This window comes from Coregonus lavaretus (assembly GCF_964263955.1).
Source record: "Coregonus lavaretus genome assembly, contig: HAP1_SCAFFOLD_4819, whole genome shotgun sequence".
Taxonomy (NCBI): Eukaryota; Metazoa; Chordata; class Actinopteri; order Salmoniformes; family Salmonidae; genus Coregonus; species Coregonus lavaretus.
Window position 1 is genome coordinate 859 of NW_028162201.1, and position 17,230 is coordinate 18,088.

The 17,230-nt window shown below is 42.3% G+C and overlaps 1 long non-coding RNA gene and 1 pseudogene across 2 annotated transcripts; one reads left to right on the forward strand and one right to left on the reverse strand.

Moving 5' to 3' along the window:
• Nucleotides 1-671: 671 nt before the first annotated feature.
• LOC311119468 lies at nt 672-3,636 on the reverse strand. The gene is made up of 3 exons (XR_014611976.1): nt 3,547-3,636; nt 2,300-2,536; nt 672-1,698 (listed from the first exon to the last, which is right to left on the reverse strand). It is a non-coding gene; the product is annotated as an uncharacterized lncRNA (long non-coding RNA).
• Nucleotides 3,637-9,268: 5,632 nt separating this feature from the next.
• Nucleotides 9,269-15,333, forward strand: LOC311119469 (carboxy-terminal kinesin 2-like; annotated as a pseudogene). Its single transcript, XR_014615792.1, has 17 exons — nt 9,269-9,294; nt 9,794-9,822; nt 10,122-10,220; nt 10,369-10,405; nt 10,532-10,588; nt 10,721-10,760; nt 10,875-11,082; nt 11,373-11,489; nt 11,782-11,940; nt 12,183-12,296; nt 12,415-12,699; nt 12,946-13,110; nt 13,735-13,873; nt 13,998-14,137; nt 14,256-14,329; nt 14,462-14,537; nt 14,678-15,333. The product of XR_014615792.1 is annotated as a carboxy-terminal kinesin 2-like (transcript).
• Nucleotides 15,334-17,230: the final 1,897 nt, after the last annotated feature.

Genomic DNA, 17,230 nt, shown 5'->3' on the forward strand with positions numbered 1-17,230 from the left:
CATCAGAATGTTAATGTTTCTAGTTATTAAAGGGCCACATCAGAATGTTAATGTTTCTCTGTATTAAAGGGCCACATCAGAATGTTAATGTTTCTAGTTATTAAAGGACCACATCAGAATGTTAATGTTTCTAGTTATTAAAGGGCCACATCAGAATGTTAATGTTTCTCTGTATTAAAGGGCCACATTAGAATGTTAATGTTTCTAGTTATTAAAGGACCACATCAGAATGTTAATGTTTCTAGTTATTAAAGGACCACATCAGAATGTTAATGTTTCTAGTTATTAAAGGACCACATCAGAATGTTAATGTTTCTCTGTATTAAAGGGCCACATCAGAATGTTAATGTTTCTCTGTATTAAAGGGCCAAGGGAAAAGGTCAAGTAAGATTTGTTGAATGATCATATGTTATACTGTATGGCAGGGTTCTTCAATTCCGGTCCTGGAGGGCCGAAACACTTCTGTTTTTTATTTCTACCTGGTAGTTAATTGCACTCACCTGGTGTCCCAGGTTTGAATTAGCCCCTGATTAGAAGGAGAGGATGAAAAACAGAGGTGTTTCGGGCCCTCCAGGGACCGGAATTGAAGAACCCTGGTGTATGATCATAAACTCACACACCAATAAGTAATCCCAACAGAGCGAGGATAAGTATAATCAGACACTCAGGTTCTGAAAAATGATCTTTCTTCGAGTCAACTTGAAATAAGACTAACAGGATTATTCTTCACAGCAGTCAACACTCACATTTTCTAAGCCCATGTTTTATTGTGTACTCTCCACCATGTCCCAAAAATGTGCACGTCAGCAGTGAAGTTCTCAAGATGGAGGACTTTCAGTACAGCAGTGTTCCCCAGTCCTGGTCCCAAAGGGGTGTACTTGTTTGTTTTTGCCCTAGCACTCACATACCTTATTCCATTCAAAGGCTGGAGTTGCTTAGTTGAATCCAGTGTGTGAGTGTTAGGGCAAAAACTAAAAAGTGCACCCCTTTGTGTCCCCTGGACCATGATTGGGAAGCACTGTAGCACATTGCAACAAGTGTGATGATGCAAATTGTATGCATTTATCATTTTCCTCATTCGCATCAACACACTTGTTTCTCTGTACTGAAAGTGCTCTATCTTGAAAACTTGATGCTAACATGCAACCTTTTTGGTATTGTATTAACAGTGGACTAATGAACATAATACTACAATAAAGTATTTTTTTGTAAAACTTCCCTTTCCTCTGCACAGTTCTCTCACAGTGAGAAACAATAGGATTCCAAAAGAGTGTTACTCTTTCTTAATGTTATCAAATTCACAGTTACCACTTCCTTTCTGAGGTGAGAATGAAGTGATGGAGTGACTTTAATCTTAACTGGTCTGAGAGAACTGATGAGGCTTCTCTCCTTTATGTATACGTTGGTGTGTTTTTAAGTTGCTCTGTTGAGAGAAACTCTTCCCACAGTCAGAGCAGGAGTAAGGCTTCTCTCCAGTGTGCACTCTATGATGAACTGTCAGAGCCCTTGATGTTGTGAAGCTCGTCCCACAGTCAATGCAGGAATACCGATTCTCTCCTGTGTGTATTCTTAGGTGTATTTTTAGCATAGATAGAGTTGGGAAAATCTCCTCACAATGTGGGCAGTGGTGAGACCTCTTAGCTCTGTGATCTTCCTGCTGTTGCTCTCTGGATGTAGAGAATGTCTCAATACGGTCTCCTGTGTGAACAACATCAGAAGAACCAGTCAGTTGGTGTGATATACAAATGACTTCATATCAGTAGGCTGTTCAATACAACAGGGAATAAAACTATTCTAAAAGTGGATAACAGTCAAAGGCAAAAAGGAGCGGGAGTGGAAATTATGAGCCATATCATCCTCCACTCACTATCACAAGTTAGCAACTTCCAGGGTTGGGGTCAATTCCATTTCAATTCCAGTCAATTCGAATAATCCAAATTGCAATTTCTAATGTTCTTCTTTGAAAAGCATTGAAGAGAATTGTAATTTCAGTGATCTTCCTGAAATAACTTGAATTGAATAAAACCAATTCTGACAATACTGGTGTCAAACTATGCAAGTCTCAGTAGAATTAATTAACATCTACCTTCTCACTGAAACAGTTCATCATGAAACAGTTCTACTGCAACTTTTCATGCACAGTGGGAAGTTGGAACGAACAACACAAGCAAAAGAATGTCAGGGATGTGGGAGTCAGAATTACAGAATTCAACCTAGCAATAGACTGGGTCATAACTAGTGGAGATTTTTGTAAAGATATTATGAAGATAACTTATTGATAAATACAACCTGCTCTTACCATGAGAAACAGATTTCCCAATCTTCTCCTCCTCTTCTTCATCTTTAATGTTGACATTCAGCTCCAGTGTTTGACTGCAGTCTTCCAGCTTCACTGATGCCATCTCTGGATCCTGCAGTAAACTGGGCTCCACTGTCACAATCAGGACCTAGTGACTGTAGGTTTGGACTCAGTGTGGAAGGAGAGAGGCAGGCTGGGTTTGTCCTCACTGTTGATGTTACCGGCCTCAGACTTAATCTGAGTCAGCCAGTAGTAATGAAGAGAAACAGACACAAAAAGTTATTGTCTTGACAGTTCTGGCACTTCCTTTCTCTAAAAATATATTATATTTCTTCTTGTTCAATTATCTAATTCAGTGCTTGACTTGGACTGAAATAGGTGCTGGTACTGTTTATATTAAGGTGCAGGAACTCCACAATACTGTTGAGTTAATATTCTATAAGAGGAACATGAGCTCAAGCCGTAGAAATTTGAGGTGCCGGTACTCAGCTCCGGTGAGCTCCTGTCCAAGTCAAGCACTGATCTCATTTCAATAGCATAGAAAACAAAACATGAATTCATTCACATTAGACACAAAGTACCCACTTTAAATTACACAATGTAAGTTAACCTAGAGTAGATTTCCCAAATTCACATAAATGACTTAAAAACCATGTAGTAAAGTTACTGTATGTTTTAGGCAGCACTATGTACTATGTTCCTGAATAACCTTGTCTTCACTGTATTATTTCAATCAAAAACCAATTGTATTTCCGTTCACACCACAGTAACATTTATAGACAAAGATAGAAACAACTGAATGTGTCTGAATATTAGTACACATGTAGAAAACCGATAATCATTACATTCAGCTTCAAAACTGTAGTGCAACCGTGAAAATTGTCTCTCTGATGCACCCGCACTGTCCGCACTGAAGTCCGTTGACGCTGACTGAGAAGACGCCGCCATTTTACCAGCTTGTGAATTTTACACAAAACCAATAACATGCAAAACGAACTCAGAAATATCAAATAAATTGATTATTTATTAAACTAACATGAGGAAATTATGTGCATCCACTCAGACAAACCCAAAGTCTCTAGCTATGTGACTTGTAAAATAGTTTTTATCACGTTCTTCCCTCGGTTTGACAAAAGAATAACACTTCAAACCTTTGCCAAACGTGATAATACCTTAACGGATTTGTTACTTAGCATGGCATGACATGTTCTTTAGATAATAGAACATTTAAACGTGCTATTACATACCTGTAGTAATAAATAGAAACGGACACAAAGGTTATCTTCTTGACTGCACAGTTCTGACGCTTTCCTTATACTGAAGAACGGTGCGCGCATGCCCGGAACTTCCTGTTCCCCCACCGTTCCCCCACCACCGTCCGTGCATTCCGGCATCCTTGGAATGGACCTACCCCATTACATGAGAAGGGGGTCGCTTCTCTCTCTCTCTCTCTCTCTCTCTCTCTCTCTCTCTCTCTCTCTCTCTCTCTCTCTCTCTGTCTCTCTCTCTCTCTCTCTCTCTCTCTCTCTCTCTCTCTCTGTCTCTCTCTCTCTCTCTCTCTCTCTCTCTCTCTCTCTCTCTCTGTCTCTCTCTCTCTCTCTCTCTCTCCCTCTCTCTACACCTCCATCCCTCTCCGTGTTCCGTCACACTGAGAGAATAAAAAAAAAAAAAACAGAGGAAAAAAACTTCGACGCCAATGCCCCTGTGCGAGACGCAGTTTCATGCAGACTTCCGGCTGTCCAGACAGAGTGGAGTAGCAGCTCATATGAGTTGCTCTGTCACACAGAAATAATTACAGTTTTTCTCAATTGCTAAAACACTAAACCCTATTGTCTGAACCAAATGCTCAGTTGCCTGAACCCACTGATTGAATCAATCACTCTTTTGGCAAAACCATAAGCACTTTTCACCTGTTTAGACAACACATTTTCATTGTGATGCACCCGTGCTGCATAATGGTGAGCACAGGTGACAAAAGTCAAACACAATTAGAGCACAGGTGTCACCACTTGAACACAACAACTCAAAATTGATCACACTTGTGGCTAATGATGTGAGGGAACATATACAGTAAGCCAGTTCAGAGAGCACTGGTTTGTGAGGCCCTACAATGGATAGAAATCTGAGAGGAAGAGTTTGTGTGAGAGGAGGTCGAGGTGGTCGAGGTGGTCAGCGAAGACAAAGAACAGTAATATCTGATGAAATCAGAGCTACTGTGATTGACCATGTTCTTGTCCATGGTATGAGCATGAGGGAGGCTGGACAAAGGGTACAACCAAACATCAGTAGATTCACTGTGTCCACCATAATCCGAAGATTTAGAGAAGAGAACAGGTAATTACCTTTTTTTGACATTATAGTACAGTATGTAAATGTTGACAGCAATTACTGTATGACATACTATATACTGTACCACAGTATACTGTAAGTAAATATATGTTTCAGTACATCACTGTACCAATGTACTGTAGTATTGTAATGGAGGGTTGGTCTAACTGTTTATAGGCCTAGTATTCCATGTATATTTCTTGTAACTCCATGTTCTCTTTTTGTAGAATTGAAAGACTGCCACATGGGGGTGGGAGGACAGGTATGTTCTCCCCACACCAAGAGACCCTAATTGTTGATATGGTCTGTGAGAACAATGCCATTAAACTGAGCGAAATTCAGCAGAAGATCATTGAGGACCATTTAAATTTTGAGGGTATCAACAGTGTCAGCCTCTCTACTGTTGATCGTGTCCTCAAGCGCAACAGACTGCGCATGAAACAGCTATACAGAGTGCCCTTTGATCGCAACTCAGACAGAGTCAAAGAGCAAAGATTCCAGTATGTACAGGTTGGCATATATCCAGACACATTCAATGTTGATTACTCTAAGTAGTGATTTACTGTAGTGGCCTAAATCACTTTTTCCGTATCACTTACAAAACTATATCTATTTCTACAGAGGGTTTTTCAACTGGATGCAATGGAAAGACCCCATCAATACATCTACATGGATGAAGCTGGGTTTAATCTCACCAAAAGGAGAAGGAGAGGCCGTAATGTGATTGGCCATCGGGCCATTGTTGGTGTTCCTGGGCAGCGTGGTGGCAATGTCACATTATGTACTGCCATCAGCAATCATGGGGTTGTCCACTATCATGCCAACCTGGGGCCCTACAACACTCACCAGCTCCTCATTTTCCTCAATCACATGCGAGATGCTTTGTTAGGGCAGCAGGATGAGCATCCCATCTATGTTGTTGTTTGGGACAATGTGAGTTTTCACAGAGCCCTCCAGGTTAGAGAGTGGTACAATATGAACCAAGGTTTTATCAATCTTTGCCTTCCACCGTACTCCCCTTTCCTAAACCCCATTGAGGAATTATTCTCCTCATGGCGGTGGAAGGTATATGAACGCCAACCTTACACCAGGGTAAATCTCCTGCAAGCCATGGGACTTGCCTGTGGTGACACAGGTGTGGAGGCATGCCAAGCCTGGATACGGCATGCCAGGGGTTTTTTCCCCCGTTGCCTGGCCAGACAAAATGTGGCCTGTGATGTGGATGAAGTCCTGTGGCCTGACCCAGTACGGAGACATGATGCTGTGGCTGAGTAATGCACTTATTTGTATATTTTTGTACTTTATTTTTACATGGGCTTACTGTACACAAGTGGCAAACGCATAAGATTTCTGTTTGTTTTTACAAGTGCTACATGTAAATGCACAAGATTTCTGTTTTGTCTTTTTGTACAAGTGCTAAATGCACAGGTTTTTTTTGTTTTGCAACATGCATTTAGCCTACAGTGAACAATAAACATTTATTTCTCCAGCTTCATGTCCTGAGCATTGTGTTTTCTATTTTTCTACGTAGTGTTTAGTGACTGTTCAGTAGTGTTTTTTATTTTGATTGACTCGGGGCACGATTTGACAACATAGTTCAGTTTTGAGCACAGATTGAACTGTTTTGAGGTGAAAGTTTGGTTTTGCAAGAAGAGTCTGAGGTTTTGTGAATGTAGCTTGAAAATTGGGTTTTGTGTTCACAGTTAAGAGAAAAGGAGAGCAGCTTTCAAGAAATGAGTCTTAGCAATCGAGAAAAACTGTAACAGTTGAGTAATAACTCGATGTTAATTACCGGTGTTGGCGATTCCCTCTCAACCCCGGGGCTCCCTCGGGTCGGGACAGTTCGGAAACTAAGTCTAAATCCACCCGAACCCTCAGAATCTCCGTTTTTTTCTTTCTCGATTTTTTTTCTTTGCCCCTCCTGTGGGTCTACTCCGCTCTATACTTCCGGTGCCGAGAAATTGATTTCCGGTCTTTGGGGACCTGTACAGAACTGTTTAAATTAATATGACCATATATTATATGATTATTTAGATGGATTTATGATGATATGGAATGTACTTGTTATTGTTGGTAGCCTTCAACTATCAATGATGGCTGATACAGGTATGCCACAGTACAGGCAAAGAAAGGGGTTCCCAAACTGGGTTCCCGGGTCCGATTTCCAGCAAGGTGCAATACATTTTTTTAAAGAAATGAAGCTCCCCCATCAGATATTGTTTCCCCATTATATTGTAGTGAATGGAGGGAGCTTCATTTCTTCAGCATGAATACCCTCTCCAGCATGAATACCCTGGTCTTCCACTTGGTGGGAATTGTACTGTGGCACAGATCGCTACACTGCCCTCTCCGAATGGGAAGCCACATCACCTTGCTTCCACTAACCTCAGCCCCCTCACATCCCAGGCTGTGTGTTCCAATGGCCATCCCACTTCTGACACCAGTGTAGCGAATGGAAAGAGCAGGAAGCAAACCCTGGTCTCCGGTGTAAAAGGAAAACACCCTACGCATCGTGCTATTGGGTTAAACCACTTGATGGGGAATTGTAACGTGGCTCATATAGCGAGGATCACTACAATATACTGTTCCCTATCAGATACTGCTTTCCTATCAAATAGGCCTACTGTTGTTCCCCCATCATTGGCTATCATTGACATTGCTGCCCGTGACGTCAAAAACAGCTGGACATGAAGGCCTTAAACCTGCTTAATTCCTGCTCAGACATTACCACGCACCAGACAACCCTGAATAGCTTGGGATACATGGGTTCAAGCCAGCAAAATATCACTAAAACCATCTAAAAGCAAAACCGTATATGATGAGAGAACAATATATTTTAGGAACAGTAGGTTTTAATGAATGTGAAAATGTATAGAATTTATGTATTTAATCCATAACATAATAATAATAATAGTAATAATAATAATAATAATAATAATGATAATATTAATATTAATATTAATATTAATAATAATAATAATAATTGTAATCATCATCATAATAATTCATCAATTCATCATGTGTTGTGGAAATATTTATCGGGGAAATGCTAGATTTTAATGAATTCAAACAGAGAAGAAAAAATGGTTTACATAATATTTCAATTTGTTTGTTTTTGTTTTCTCTCACCTGCATCTTGACTGTATCTGACTCAAGTTTCATAATCAATTTGCTCAAATTTAACTAAATATTGTTATTTTATAGAGCCACGCTGATGATTCCGAGCTATATTTCTATTCTATATTCGATATCATATTTAATTTCATTGATCCCCACCAGTGGTCAATGTTTCTCAATGATAGAAATGCGGAAAATTGGCCATCCCGCAATTTAACTAGAATTTAAATTTGATTGGGTAGTAAGGCAAAAAGAAGGCGGGATTGTGTTTCCTATAACGCGATTGGTCTAAGGTCAACCATTTAAATTGGACGGTCACCAAAACGTTTCATTTGAAATTCAACGGCTGTTGTGTCTGTAGCAAAACCAGTGTGAATGCGCGTATTGGTAAGTAAATAATGCTACACTAAAATGTATTGTTTATATGGTTGTAATCACGAAGAGTGGCTTTACCGTTCCCTGAACTTGCTGGGTGTGTGTTAACTAACGTTACCTAGTTAGGTTGGTTGGAGCGGGAGCGGACGGATTTTGAACAGAGCGCAGAGCGGCATTTTTAAAAGGACGGAGCGTCGCCCTATGTCCCGCTCCAATTTCGCTCGCTCACACCACGAGTCTGAAGCATGCTCAAGCCTGACCCAGAATCCATCTGTTTAATTTAATTTGTGTCGTCCATGAATTTGTATTTTATAGAGCGAGAGGAGCAGCAGCAGCAACAAGAGAAAAGGGTTGAGGAATTCAAAAGTTTATTCACTGCACGCAAAGGCCCAACCATAACAAGGGAGAGAAAAAGAGAGCTGGATGTAGCATTTTTTGAAATGATTTTCATGGACTATGAACCGCTGAGTAAAGGAGAACGCGAAGGGATGCAACACTTCACCAGCGCAGCTCAACCGGGCTACACTCCCCCAAGAAACTATGATAAATCAGTACTTTACTTTGTCAAATTTACATCTGAGATGTCCCATTCACATGCTTCAGCTGGCGATCAAAAACGCCGTTAACAAGCACGACAACATTAATAGGCTGTTAGTGAAAGCCGGGCACCTGGTGAAAAGTGTACGCAAGAGCACAGAGGAAACCGACCAATTAGGTGTCCGCCCCACAAATGCCTGCGCCATTCGATGGAGCAGCCAGCTGCGGATGATTCAGTCGTTCATCCGGTTGTTCCAAAAAGACCCGTTATGGTAAAACAAACTCAAGTCTAATGTTGCTAACATCACCCTGAATCAAGTACGGCAGCTGACGCACCTTGTCAGTGTGCTGACACCACTAGCAGACCTCACAGACAAAATGCAGAAGGAGCTGGGGAACCTGGGGATGATCCTCCCTGCTGTCACAGAAATCAAATCCCTGCTCACCGATTACACTCACGCTGCACTTCCAATGGGCATCGCTGCTTTTGCAGAAACATTGGCAAACAACGTGTCAATTCGCTATGGAATATACTATACTGATTAACATCTCATTTTAGCGTCAGTGTTAGATCCCCGTTTCAAGACAGAATGGATAATCCGAGATGAGTCTGTATGCAACAAATTCGGGGAGATAAAGTAAGGCTGTGGTTTAAGCTAAAAGTGAAATACATGCAGATTTTGTTCCTTTTTTGGAGTGAGCGGGGGGCGATTTGAGTGGAGCGCGATGCAAACTGCGTTGAGCGCTGAGCGATAATGAGCGGACTGGCCTGATGTGGCTTTGAGCAGGGGGAGCGGAGGGGTGAACAGCTCCGTGAGCGAGGAGCTGAGATTCTCACCGCTCCACTCCGCTCATATGCTCTGGTTGGATAGTTAACAGTACAGTAGTTAACTGTAGTTAGTTAAGCCAGTTAATTTGAGCTACACTCCTGCCAACTTGCTATTGGTTTATTCACACAACTAAAGCATGGATTTCTAGCTACAATCTTTACAAAGTTGCGGTTTATTTCTACCCACCATTCCACTTCACTTGGCATACTAATGTTAACTGGCCAATGCTGGTTTATTTATAGCTAGCCCTATGTCATCCCATTGATTTATTTGTGGTTAACGTTACATGGTGCTCCCTCTGTTTCAGGTACACATTTAAGCAATATGAATAAGGAGGTGAGTGGGACTTCGATATACACTAACGTTATCAGTCAAAAGTTGACACACCTACTCATTCAAGGGTTTTTCTTTATTTTTTTACTATTTTTTTTTGACATTGTATAATAATAGGTAATACATCAAAACTATGAAATAACACATGGAATCATGTAGTAACCCAAAAAGTGTTAAACCAATCAAAATATATTTTATATTTGAGATTCTTCAAATAGCCACCCTTTGCCTTGATGACAGCTTTGCACACTCTCTTATCACTTTGTAACGTTAGATGATTTTTCCTTCACTAACCTCTGCAGAACACCTCCCGACTACCACTCATGTCTGGTAAAGTCCTCTCCACTAGCAACAGCAGCAGTGAGAGTATAAACTCCTGCTCAGACCATCAACCTGCTCAGGTGTGTAAAAACCTTTTGCAAAACTAATACAGACACTGATGAACATGTTCAATTCCTTTAGAAATGCACCACAAACACAAGTTAGATGTGTTCTTCTGTTTCCAATATGTCCTTAATTGCCAGTAGTAAATGTGTTTTTCTCCTTTAGAAAAAGATGAGAAGGCTTCCACCCAAGCGAGCTGTTGGTGAGTGTCCTCAAACACTTCAACGACTGGTTGGGCAATGTCATCACCTCTTGTTTTTAATAGTTTTAGCACTGTCTTTCTGTATTACCAGTATGTGTTTAAATATTTTTTATATCTCTCTCTTAGCAGCCAAACTGATTCGGCCTACAGGAGCAGACACTATAGCGGCTGGTCCCTCTAGAGGTGAGATGCTGTGTCATGAGCGACGTGTGTATATATATATATGTGATATTAATAGCTAGCCTTGTAAGTCTACTGTCTTGTTTGGTAATATTTCTTCACAATGTTGTCTGACTTTTTTTTTACCCCGAATAGGTTTTCAGAAGCCGCCCCATTGCCTCTCTCACTAAAGCAGGTAGGTACCCTTTTTTTCACATGGTCCTTCCTTAATCACATTTTCTGTATATTGTATTCATAAAGATTATCTTCCATATCTTAAGACATGAGGGTGCTGAATGTGTTTCCCTAGCACCAACAGCAGCAGTTGGGCGTTCACGACGGCCTGCATGGGACGTGAAGGGAAAAGTTACCGACATGGAGGGCAAGATTTCCAACTACCAGAGCAAAGTCAAAACGTTGGCCCAGGAGAACGAGAGTCTGAAGGAGTCTGTAGCTACAAGCAGTCAGAAGGAAGCACAGATGACTTCAGACCTACAAGAACTCCACACACAGCTCAGGTAGAGTGCCAAGGAACATGCATAGGGTTGACCATTATGTGAAAATAGGTGTAGTGTCATGGGAAAGGGCATTGTAACCACAGGAAATAGTGACTTATTTTGCATAAGGAACGTCAAAGGAAATCATTGATTTAGCAAAACAAGTGGGCCTATAGCTGACATGATTTCTTGCCTTTCTTGAGTCCTAAACTAGTCATAACTTTATGCATGCGTTTAGCCAGTAGTACTGAAATAATAACTTTTGGTCCTTCTGGTGTTTGCCAATCTTACCCAGTTTTACTGTGTTGCAGCCAGTATGAGCTGGAGCTGGCTGCCCTGTCTGGTGTCAAAGATGCAACCTCACCGACGAGCACAAAGTTCTTCTGGGCTTGAGGGAGAGTTTGGAGGCTGAGCTTCACAGTGTGAAGGTAGAACATGTTCTCCCACAAGTGAAATGGCAGGCAGGCTTACTCATTGTGACAATGGATCACCTTGACTGCTGTGACATGAGATGAACGGTGTATAGCTGTATTGAATGAGGCAGGCTGGTTTTCTAACGTGCCTCTGCTCCTTGGTCAGTAATATCTAAGGAAGTCTGGCATAGCCCTTTGGTCCAGCCTCATTCAAACCCACTGCCATTACGGCTCGTCACCAGCCCCCATTGCAGGCCAAGATTTTGGTTTTAAGTGCATCAGTGTCTGACTTATCTCTTTCTACCAGACCCAGCTCTCTATGCAGGGCTCCTGTTGCATGACCACCCTGATGGAGACCCAGGACGCGGTCCACAACTTGGAGGAGACTGTGGCCTTCCAGACAGACGAGATTCACTGTGGAGAGATGGAACGCAGGGGGCTCCACAACGCAATCCAAGAGCTCAAGGCAAGGGGGGCCTTTCAGTAGGGGGAATGCTCAATTCCCTGAAGATATGATTGTATTGCATAAAATTAAATTATCTAGAGCCTATTGAATTAGTTTTTTCTTTCTTATATTTCTGCTTCAAACATACTGTATGTTCTCGTTAGATAGGCCCCTGTCCATTGCAGCTCATGACAGAGGAACAAAAAGTTGCAATGTTCTTCTCAAACTAACAAGACTTACCGCTCGCTCTCTTATTTCTATAGGGAAACATCAGAGTTCTCTGCAGAGTGCGCCCCCTGCAGACCGGCGGACAGAGTGACCATATTCAGCTCCTGGCCCACGACAACAAGGCTCTCACACTGGCCAAGACTGAAGAGGTAACAATCACACACCTGAAGCACAATCTTGAAATGGGTCATTGTTTAGGTAATTGTATGTTTTTCAGTGTGGTCCTCTAATCTTAAGTGTCAAAGACACTTCCCCATTCCCACGTAGTCTCACACAGGGCGCTCCGGAGACACCCAAAAGAGCTACAACTTCAGCTTTGACCGGGTGTTTGGGCCCTGGATCCCACAGAAGGATGTGTTTGAGGAGATCTCCCTCCTGGTGCAGTCAGCCCTGGACGGCTACAACGTCTGCTGCTTCGCTTACGGCCAGACAGGCAGTGGCAAAACCTACACCATGCAGGGTGGTGAGATGGAGGACATGCGTGGGGTCATACCCCGGGCCGTGCAGCACATCTTCCAGGCCTCCAAGAAACTGCGGGAGCAGGGATGGCAGGTACTGATGACGCCATTGGTTTTCATCAGTATGAGTGGTAGCTGAACATTTCTATTAGAGTGAACAGGGAATTTGAACTCGTTGATTTGACATTTACTGTATCTATGTATTTCTGGTTTTCAGATCCGATTATACTGTATATTTCCCATTTGTTATTTAAGTGGAATGAGTTAAAGCTGGTGTAAATGCATGGTACTTGCAACATCAACCTTTTTATGACTGGATTTCAGCAATTTTCCCCCCCAGTTTACATTTACTGCCAGTTTCGTTGAGATCTACAACGAAACTCTGCGTGATCTCCTCTACACTGTCAAGGCCAACAAGAGACCGGCGCATGAGATTCGCAAAAGCACCAAAAACGAGATCACTGTCACCAATCTGACCTACCAGAAGGTCAACTCTGAGGATGAGGTGGGCATTTCCACACTCATTTTATCCTAAATTTGACTGTTAGACTTTCATTTTATTTGTACATTTTAGATTTAAAGGTAGACTCAGCGATATGACGTAGATGCAGAAAGTAAACTGCCTAGTAGGTAAATTTCCGCAACTAAGAGTGACGATTCGCTGTTTTGGTCCCGTGGCTACCACGTCGTAAAAGCGTGAAGCGAACCCGTGCACATGCACAGATACTGTGTGAAAGCAAAGTTGTGCATCTCGCTCATTGCAATATCTGCGGTGCTGCTTGAGGCAACATCGTTTCGCTGAGTCGACCTTTAAGTAATTTGGATGGCACTTATCCATAGACATAGCGAATTGTGTAGAATTAAAGTATAGGTATGTACAAATGCATACCAGTAAATGCATAATAATTACCTCAATAGTGCTACAGTAAAGGAATGATGCGAAGTAGCCTCTTTTTTTTTATTTATTTTTGTTGCCCATTTAGGACCTGAATTGTCCTACATGTCAAACACAGGGAGGTAGAGCAGTTGTCTGATAAACCTGTAGTGGTGGTTCAAATCCCTCTGCAATAAAGTATCCCCTATTCTATAGGCTAATCTAAGTGTCAATTTTTACCAAATGTCCATCCAGGTCTGCAAACTGATCGCACTGGCCAACCAGAACCGATCCACAGCCCGGACCAACATGAACGACCACTCCTCCCGCTCGCACTCGGTGTTCCAGCTTGACATTGAGGGCGAGAACTCTGGGAGAGATGTCAAGTGCAAATGTCAGCGTTTTGTACATCTGCAACTACACAAAGGCTGAGATGTTAAATGAGAACAAATAATAATTCTGTTGTCTGACCTGCATTCTGGTATGAGAATCCTGACTGTTTCTGTGTCTGTCTGCAGCCTCTCTGTGTTTGGTGGACCTGGCTGGCAGCGAGCGGGTGCAGAAGAGCCAATCCCAAGGGGACCGCTTCAAGGAGATGACAGCCATCAACGGCTCGTTGACCAACCTTGGGATTGTTATTGCCGCCCTGGCCAATAAGGTATATGTTTACAGACCAATGCCTCTAGGCTGGTGGCTTGTTTATGGCGTTACGGGTGCTTTGTAAGTTATAGCTTGATTGCGTTCACTTACCCTCCCACTCTTTGTCTGTATTCCAGGAGAGCTTTATCCCGTACAGAAACTCAAAGCTGACTTACCTTCTCCAAAGCTGCCTCGGAGGAAACAGCAAGACGTAAGTTGAAGTTGGGTTATGAGTTTAAATGGAATTTGTGAGCAGATTGGTCTTGTTAATGGACTGTTATTTTAAGCTTGGGGTTGTGATTAGCGGATCAAAGTATGTAACATTTTGTCTCTGCTCTTCTAGCTTGATGTTTGTCAACATTTCCCCGGAGGCAGACAGCTTCCCGGAGACCCTGAACTCTCTGCGTTTTGCCAGCAAGGTCAGAGTGGCCTCACACTATTTAATTTTTTTAACACCACATACAATTCACTCAGGAACATGTTCATATGCTGTGCATATTTTGTTTAAATATCTGAATAACAATGGCATATTTGTAACTGTTTATTTAATCTGTTGCAGGTGAAGGATTGTGTTATTGGCACAGCATCAGCTAACTGGAAGTAAAAGCCCACAAGAAGTAAACCGGAAGTAAAAAGGGGGAAATGTAAATGGACTATTTTTTAAATATAATTTGCATCAATAAAGTTGTACAAACATGGTCTCTTTTTTGTTTTCTTGAGTAAGGCAGCTTCAAAATGCAGGTGTTTCAGCCTAGCTCAGTGCTTTGTGTGGTGGTGGGGCAGCCAGCAGAAAATACGGAGCGTAGGGGTCACTACGTTGCTGCCAATCCAGCATGACTTCTGCCGCGTTCAAAACAACTGGAAACTCAGATAAAACTCGACTGGGAAAATACGGAAAATAATTGAGCGGTCATCCAACTCGGAATTCTAAGTCGGGATTTCGGGCCTCTTTCTAGCATCTTTTGGTCATTCGATTTTCTTTTCAGGAACAGCTACTTTTCCTGACGGGCAGGATTTGCTTTACAAATTTGTATTGATAATTATTGTGCTCGTTTTTCATTAATCGTTCCTGAGAAGAAAATCGAATTACCAAAAGATGCAATGACCCTTTATGAAGACAACTCACCTTCCCTTTCTAAATATAGACCACCAGGACTCAATACGCTGGTTATTTATAGATGAGCCGTACATGTGGCTGGACGCTCCAGAGTAGTAGTCACTGTGATGGTGGCGTAGGGTACATTGAATTGCAGCCATTATGCCGTTCTCAGTGCCGCAATCAGTCCTCAGTCTCATGGGGATGACACCGAGATTTCGCACACATGACATGAAATAGTGAGCAATCACTGTTGGGTTATTATTTGTTGGTCCACATTGAAGCCACAATACTTTACGTGAAAATCCATCTATGCATCCCGAAATGGCCAAACCGAATGGCTTAAGTTTGTCATAACCATCTGCGTGCCACATATAGTTAGTCCCATTGAGTGGTAGGTTCTTCTTGTAAACCTTCTGCGTGCTCTGCTCTCACACCCTCGAGGATTAAGCTCCCGGAGCAAATTCATCACATCATCTCTCTTCACTCGAAGATTGTACTTTTGTTTAAGTACTTGCCACATCGTGCGGTAACCAAATAGTTGTCCAGGTCCACGAAGTTCAAATCTGATGGCGTTACTCACGGCGTTTGGCGAGGAATAATCCTTTCTGCGGTACAACCCGGCTTCGTTCAGTTTACTTTTAAGAGTCCTCAAGCTGATGTTTACACCGTGTTGACTTGACATCATGTCCACGATTACAGCGTACGAGTGACCCTCGTTAAAATATTGAACGCAATGATGCAGTATGTCTGGTGTTTCCGTCTGGTCCGCGTCCTTTAAAAACTCCAAACACCGACCACACGTAAAGCAAAACCGCGTTAAGCTGTTCATGTGTTTGCCACAAAACGGGCAAAACATCCCTCGGCCGCAGTCCATGTTCGGGCGGTCACCATAAACTTCTTTGACGCCATAAACTCCACAACAACAACACGAAAAGACCACGCTCATCACTTCCGTGTCACTTCCGGTATGTGGTACATTCCTTTTCCGTGAAGAATCTGTCATTTGTACATTTGTTTCGGGACTGGTAAAAGTGTTTTGCGTCTTGTAAATTTGTTTTCTAAAATGTAAATTTGTTTTCTAAAATGTTAATTTGTTTTCTAAAATGTTAATTTGTTTTCTAAAATGTTAATTTGTTTTCCAAAATGTAAATTTGTTTTCCAAAATGTAAATTTGTCTCGAGCTTTGTAAAAGTGTTTCATTCTTTGTAATGTTGCTTTGCACTTCCCGGCCACCGTACATATGTGTATATATAAACTCAGCAAAAAAAGAAACGTCCCTTTTTCAGGACCCTGTCTTTCAAAGATAATTCGTAAAAATCCAAGTAACTTCACAGATCTTCATTGTAAAGGGTTTAAACACGGTTTCCCATGCTTGTTCAATGAATCATAAACAATTTATGAACATGCATCTGTGGAACGGTCGTTAAGACACTAACCGCTTACAGACGGTAGGCAATTAAGGTCACAGTTATGAAAACTTAGGACACTAAACAGACATTTCTACTGACTCTGAAAAACACCAAAAGAAAGATGCCCAGGGCCCCTGCTCATCTGCGTGAACGTGCCTTAGGCATGCTGCAAGGAGGCATGATGACTGCAGATGTGGCCAGGGCAATAAATTGCAATGTCCGTACTGTGAGACGCCTAAGACAGTGCTACAGGGAGACAGGACGGACAGCTGATCGTCCTCGCAGTGGCAGTCCACGTGTAACAACACCTGCACAGGATCGGTACATCCGAACATCACACCTGCGGGACAGGTACAGGATGGCAACAACAACTGCCCGAGTTACACCAGGAACGCACAATCCCTCCATCAGTGCTCAAACTGTCCAAAATAGGCTGAGAGAGGCTGGACTGAGGGCTTGTAGGCCTGTTGTAAGGCAGGTCCTCACCATAAATCACTGGCAACAACGTTGGCTATGGGTACAAACCCACCGTCGCTGGGCCAGACAGGACTGGCAAAAAGTGCTCTTCACTGACGAGTCGCGGTTTTGTCTCACCAGGGGTGAT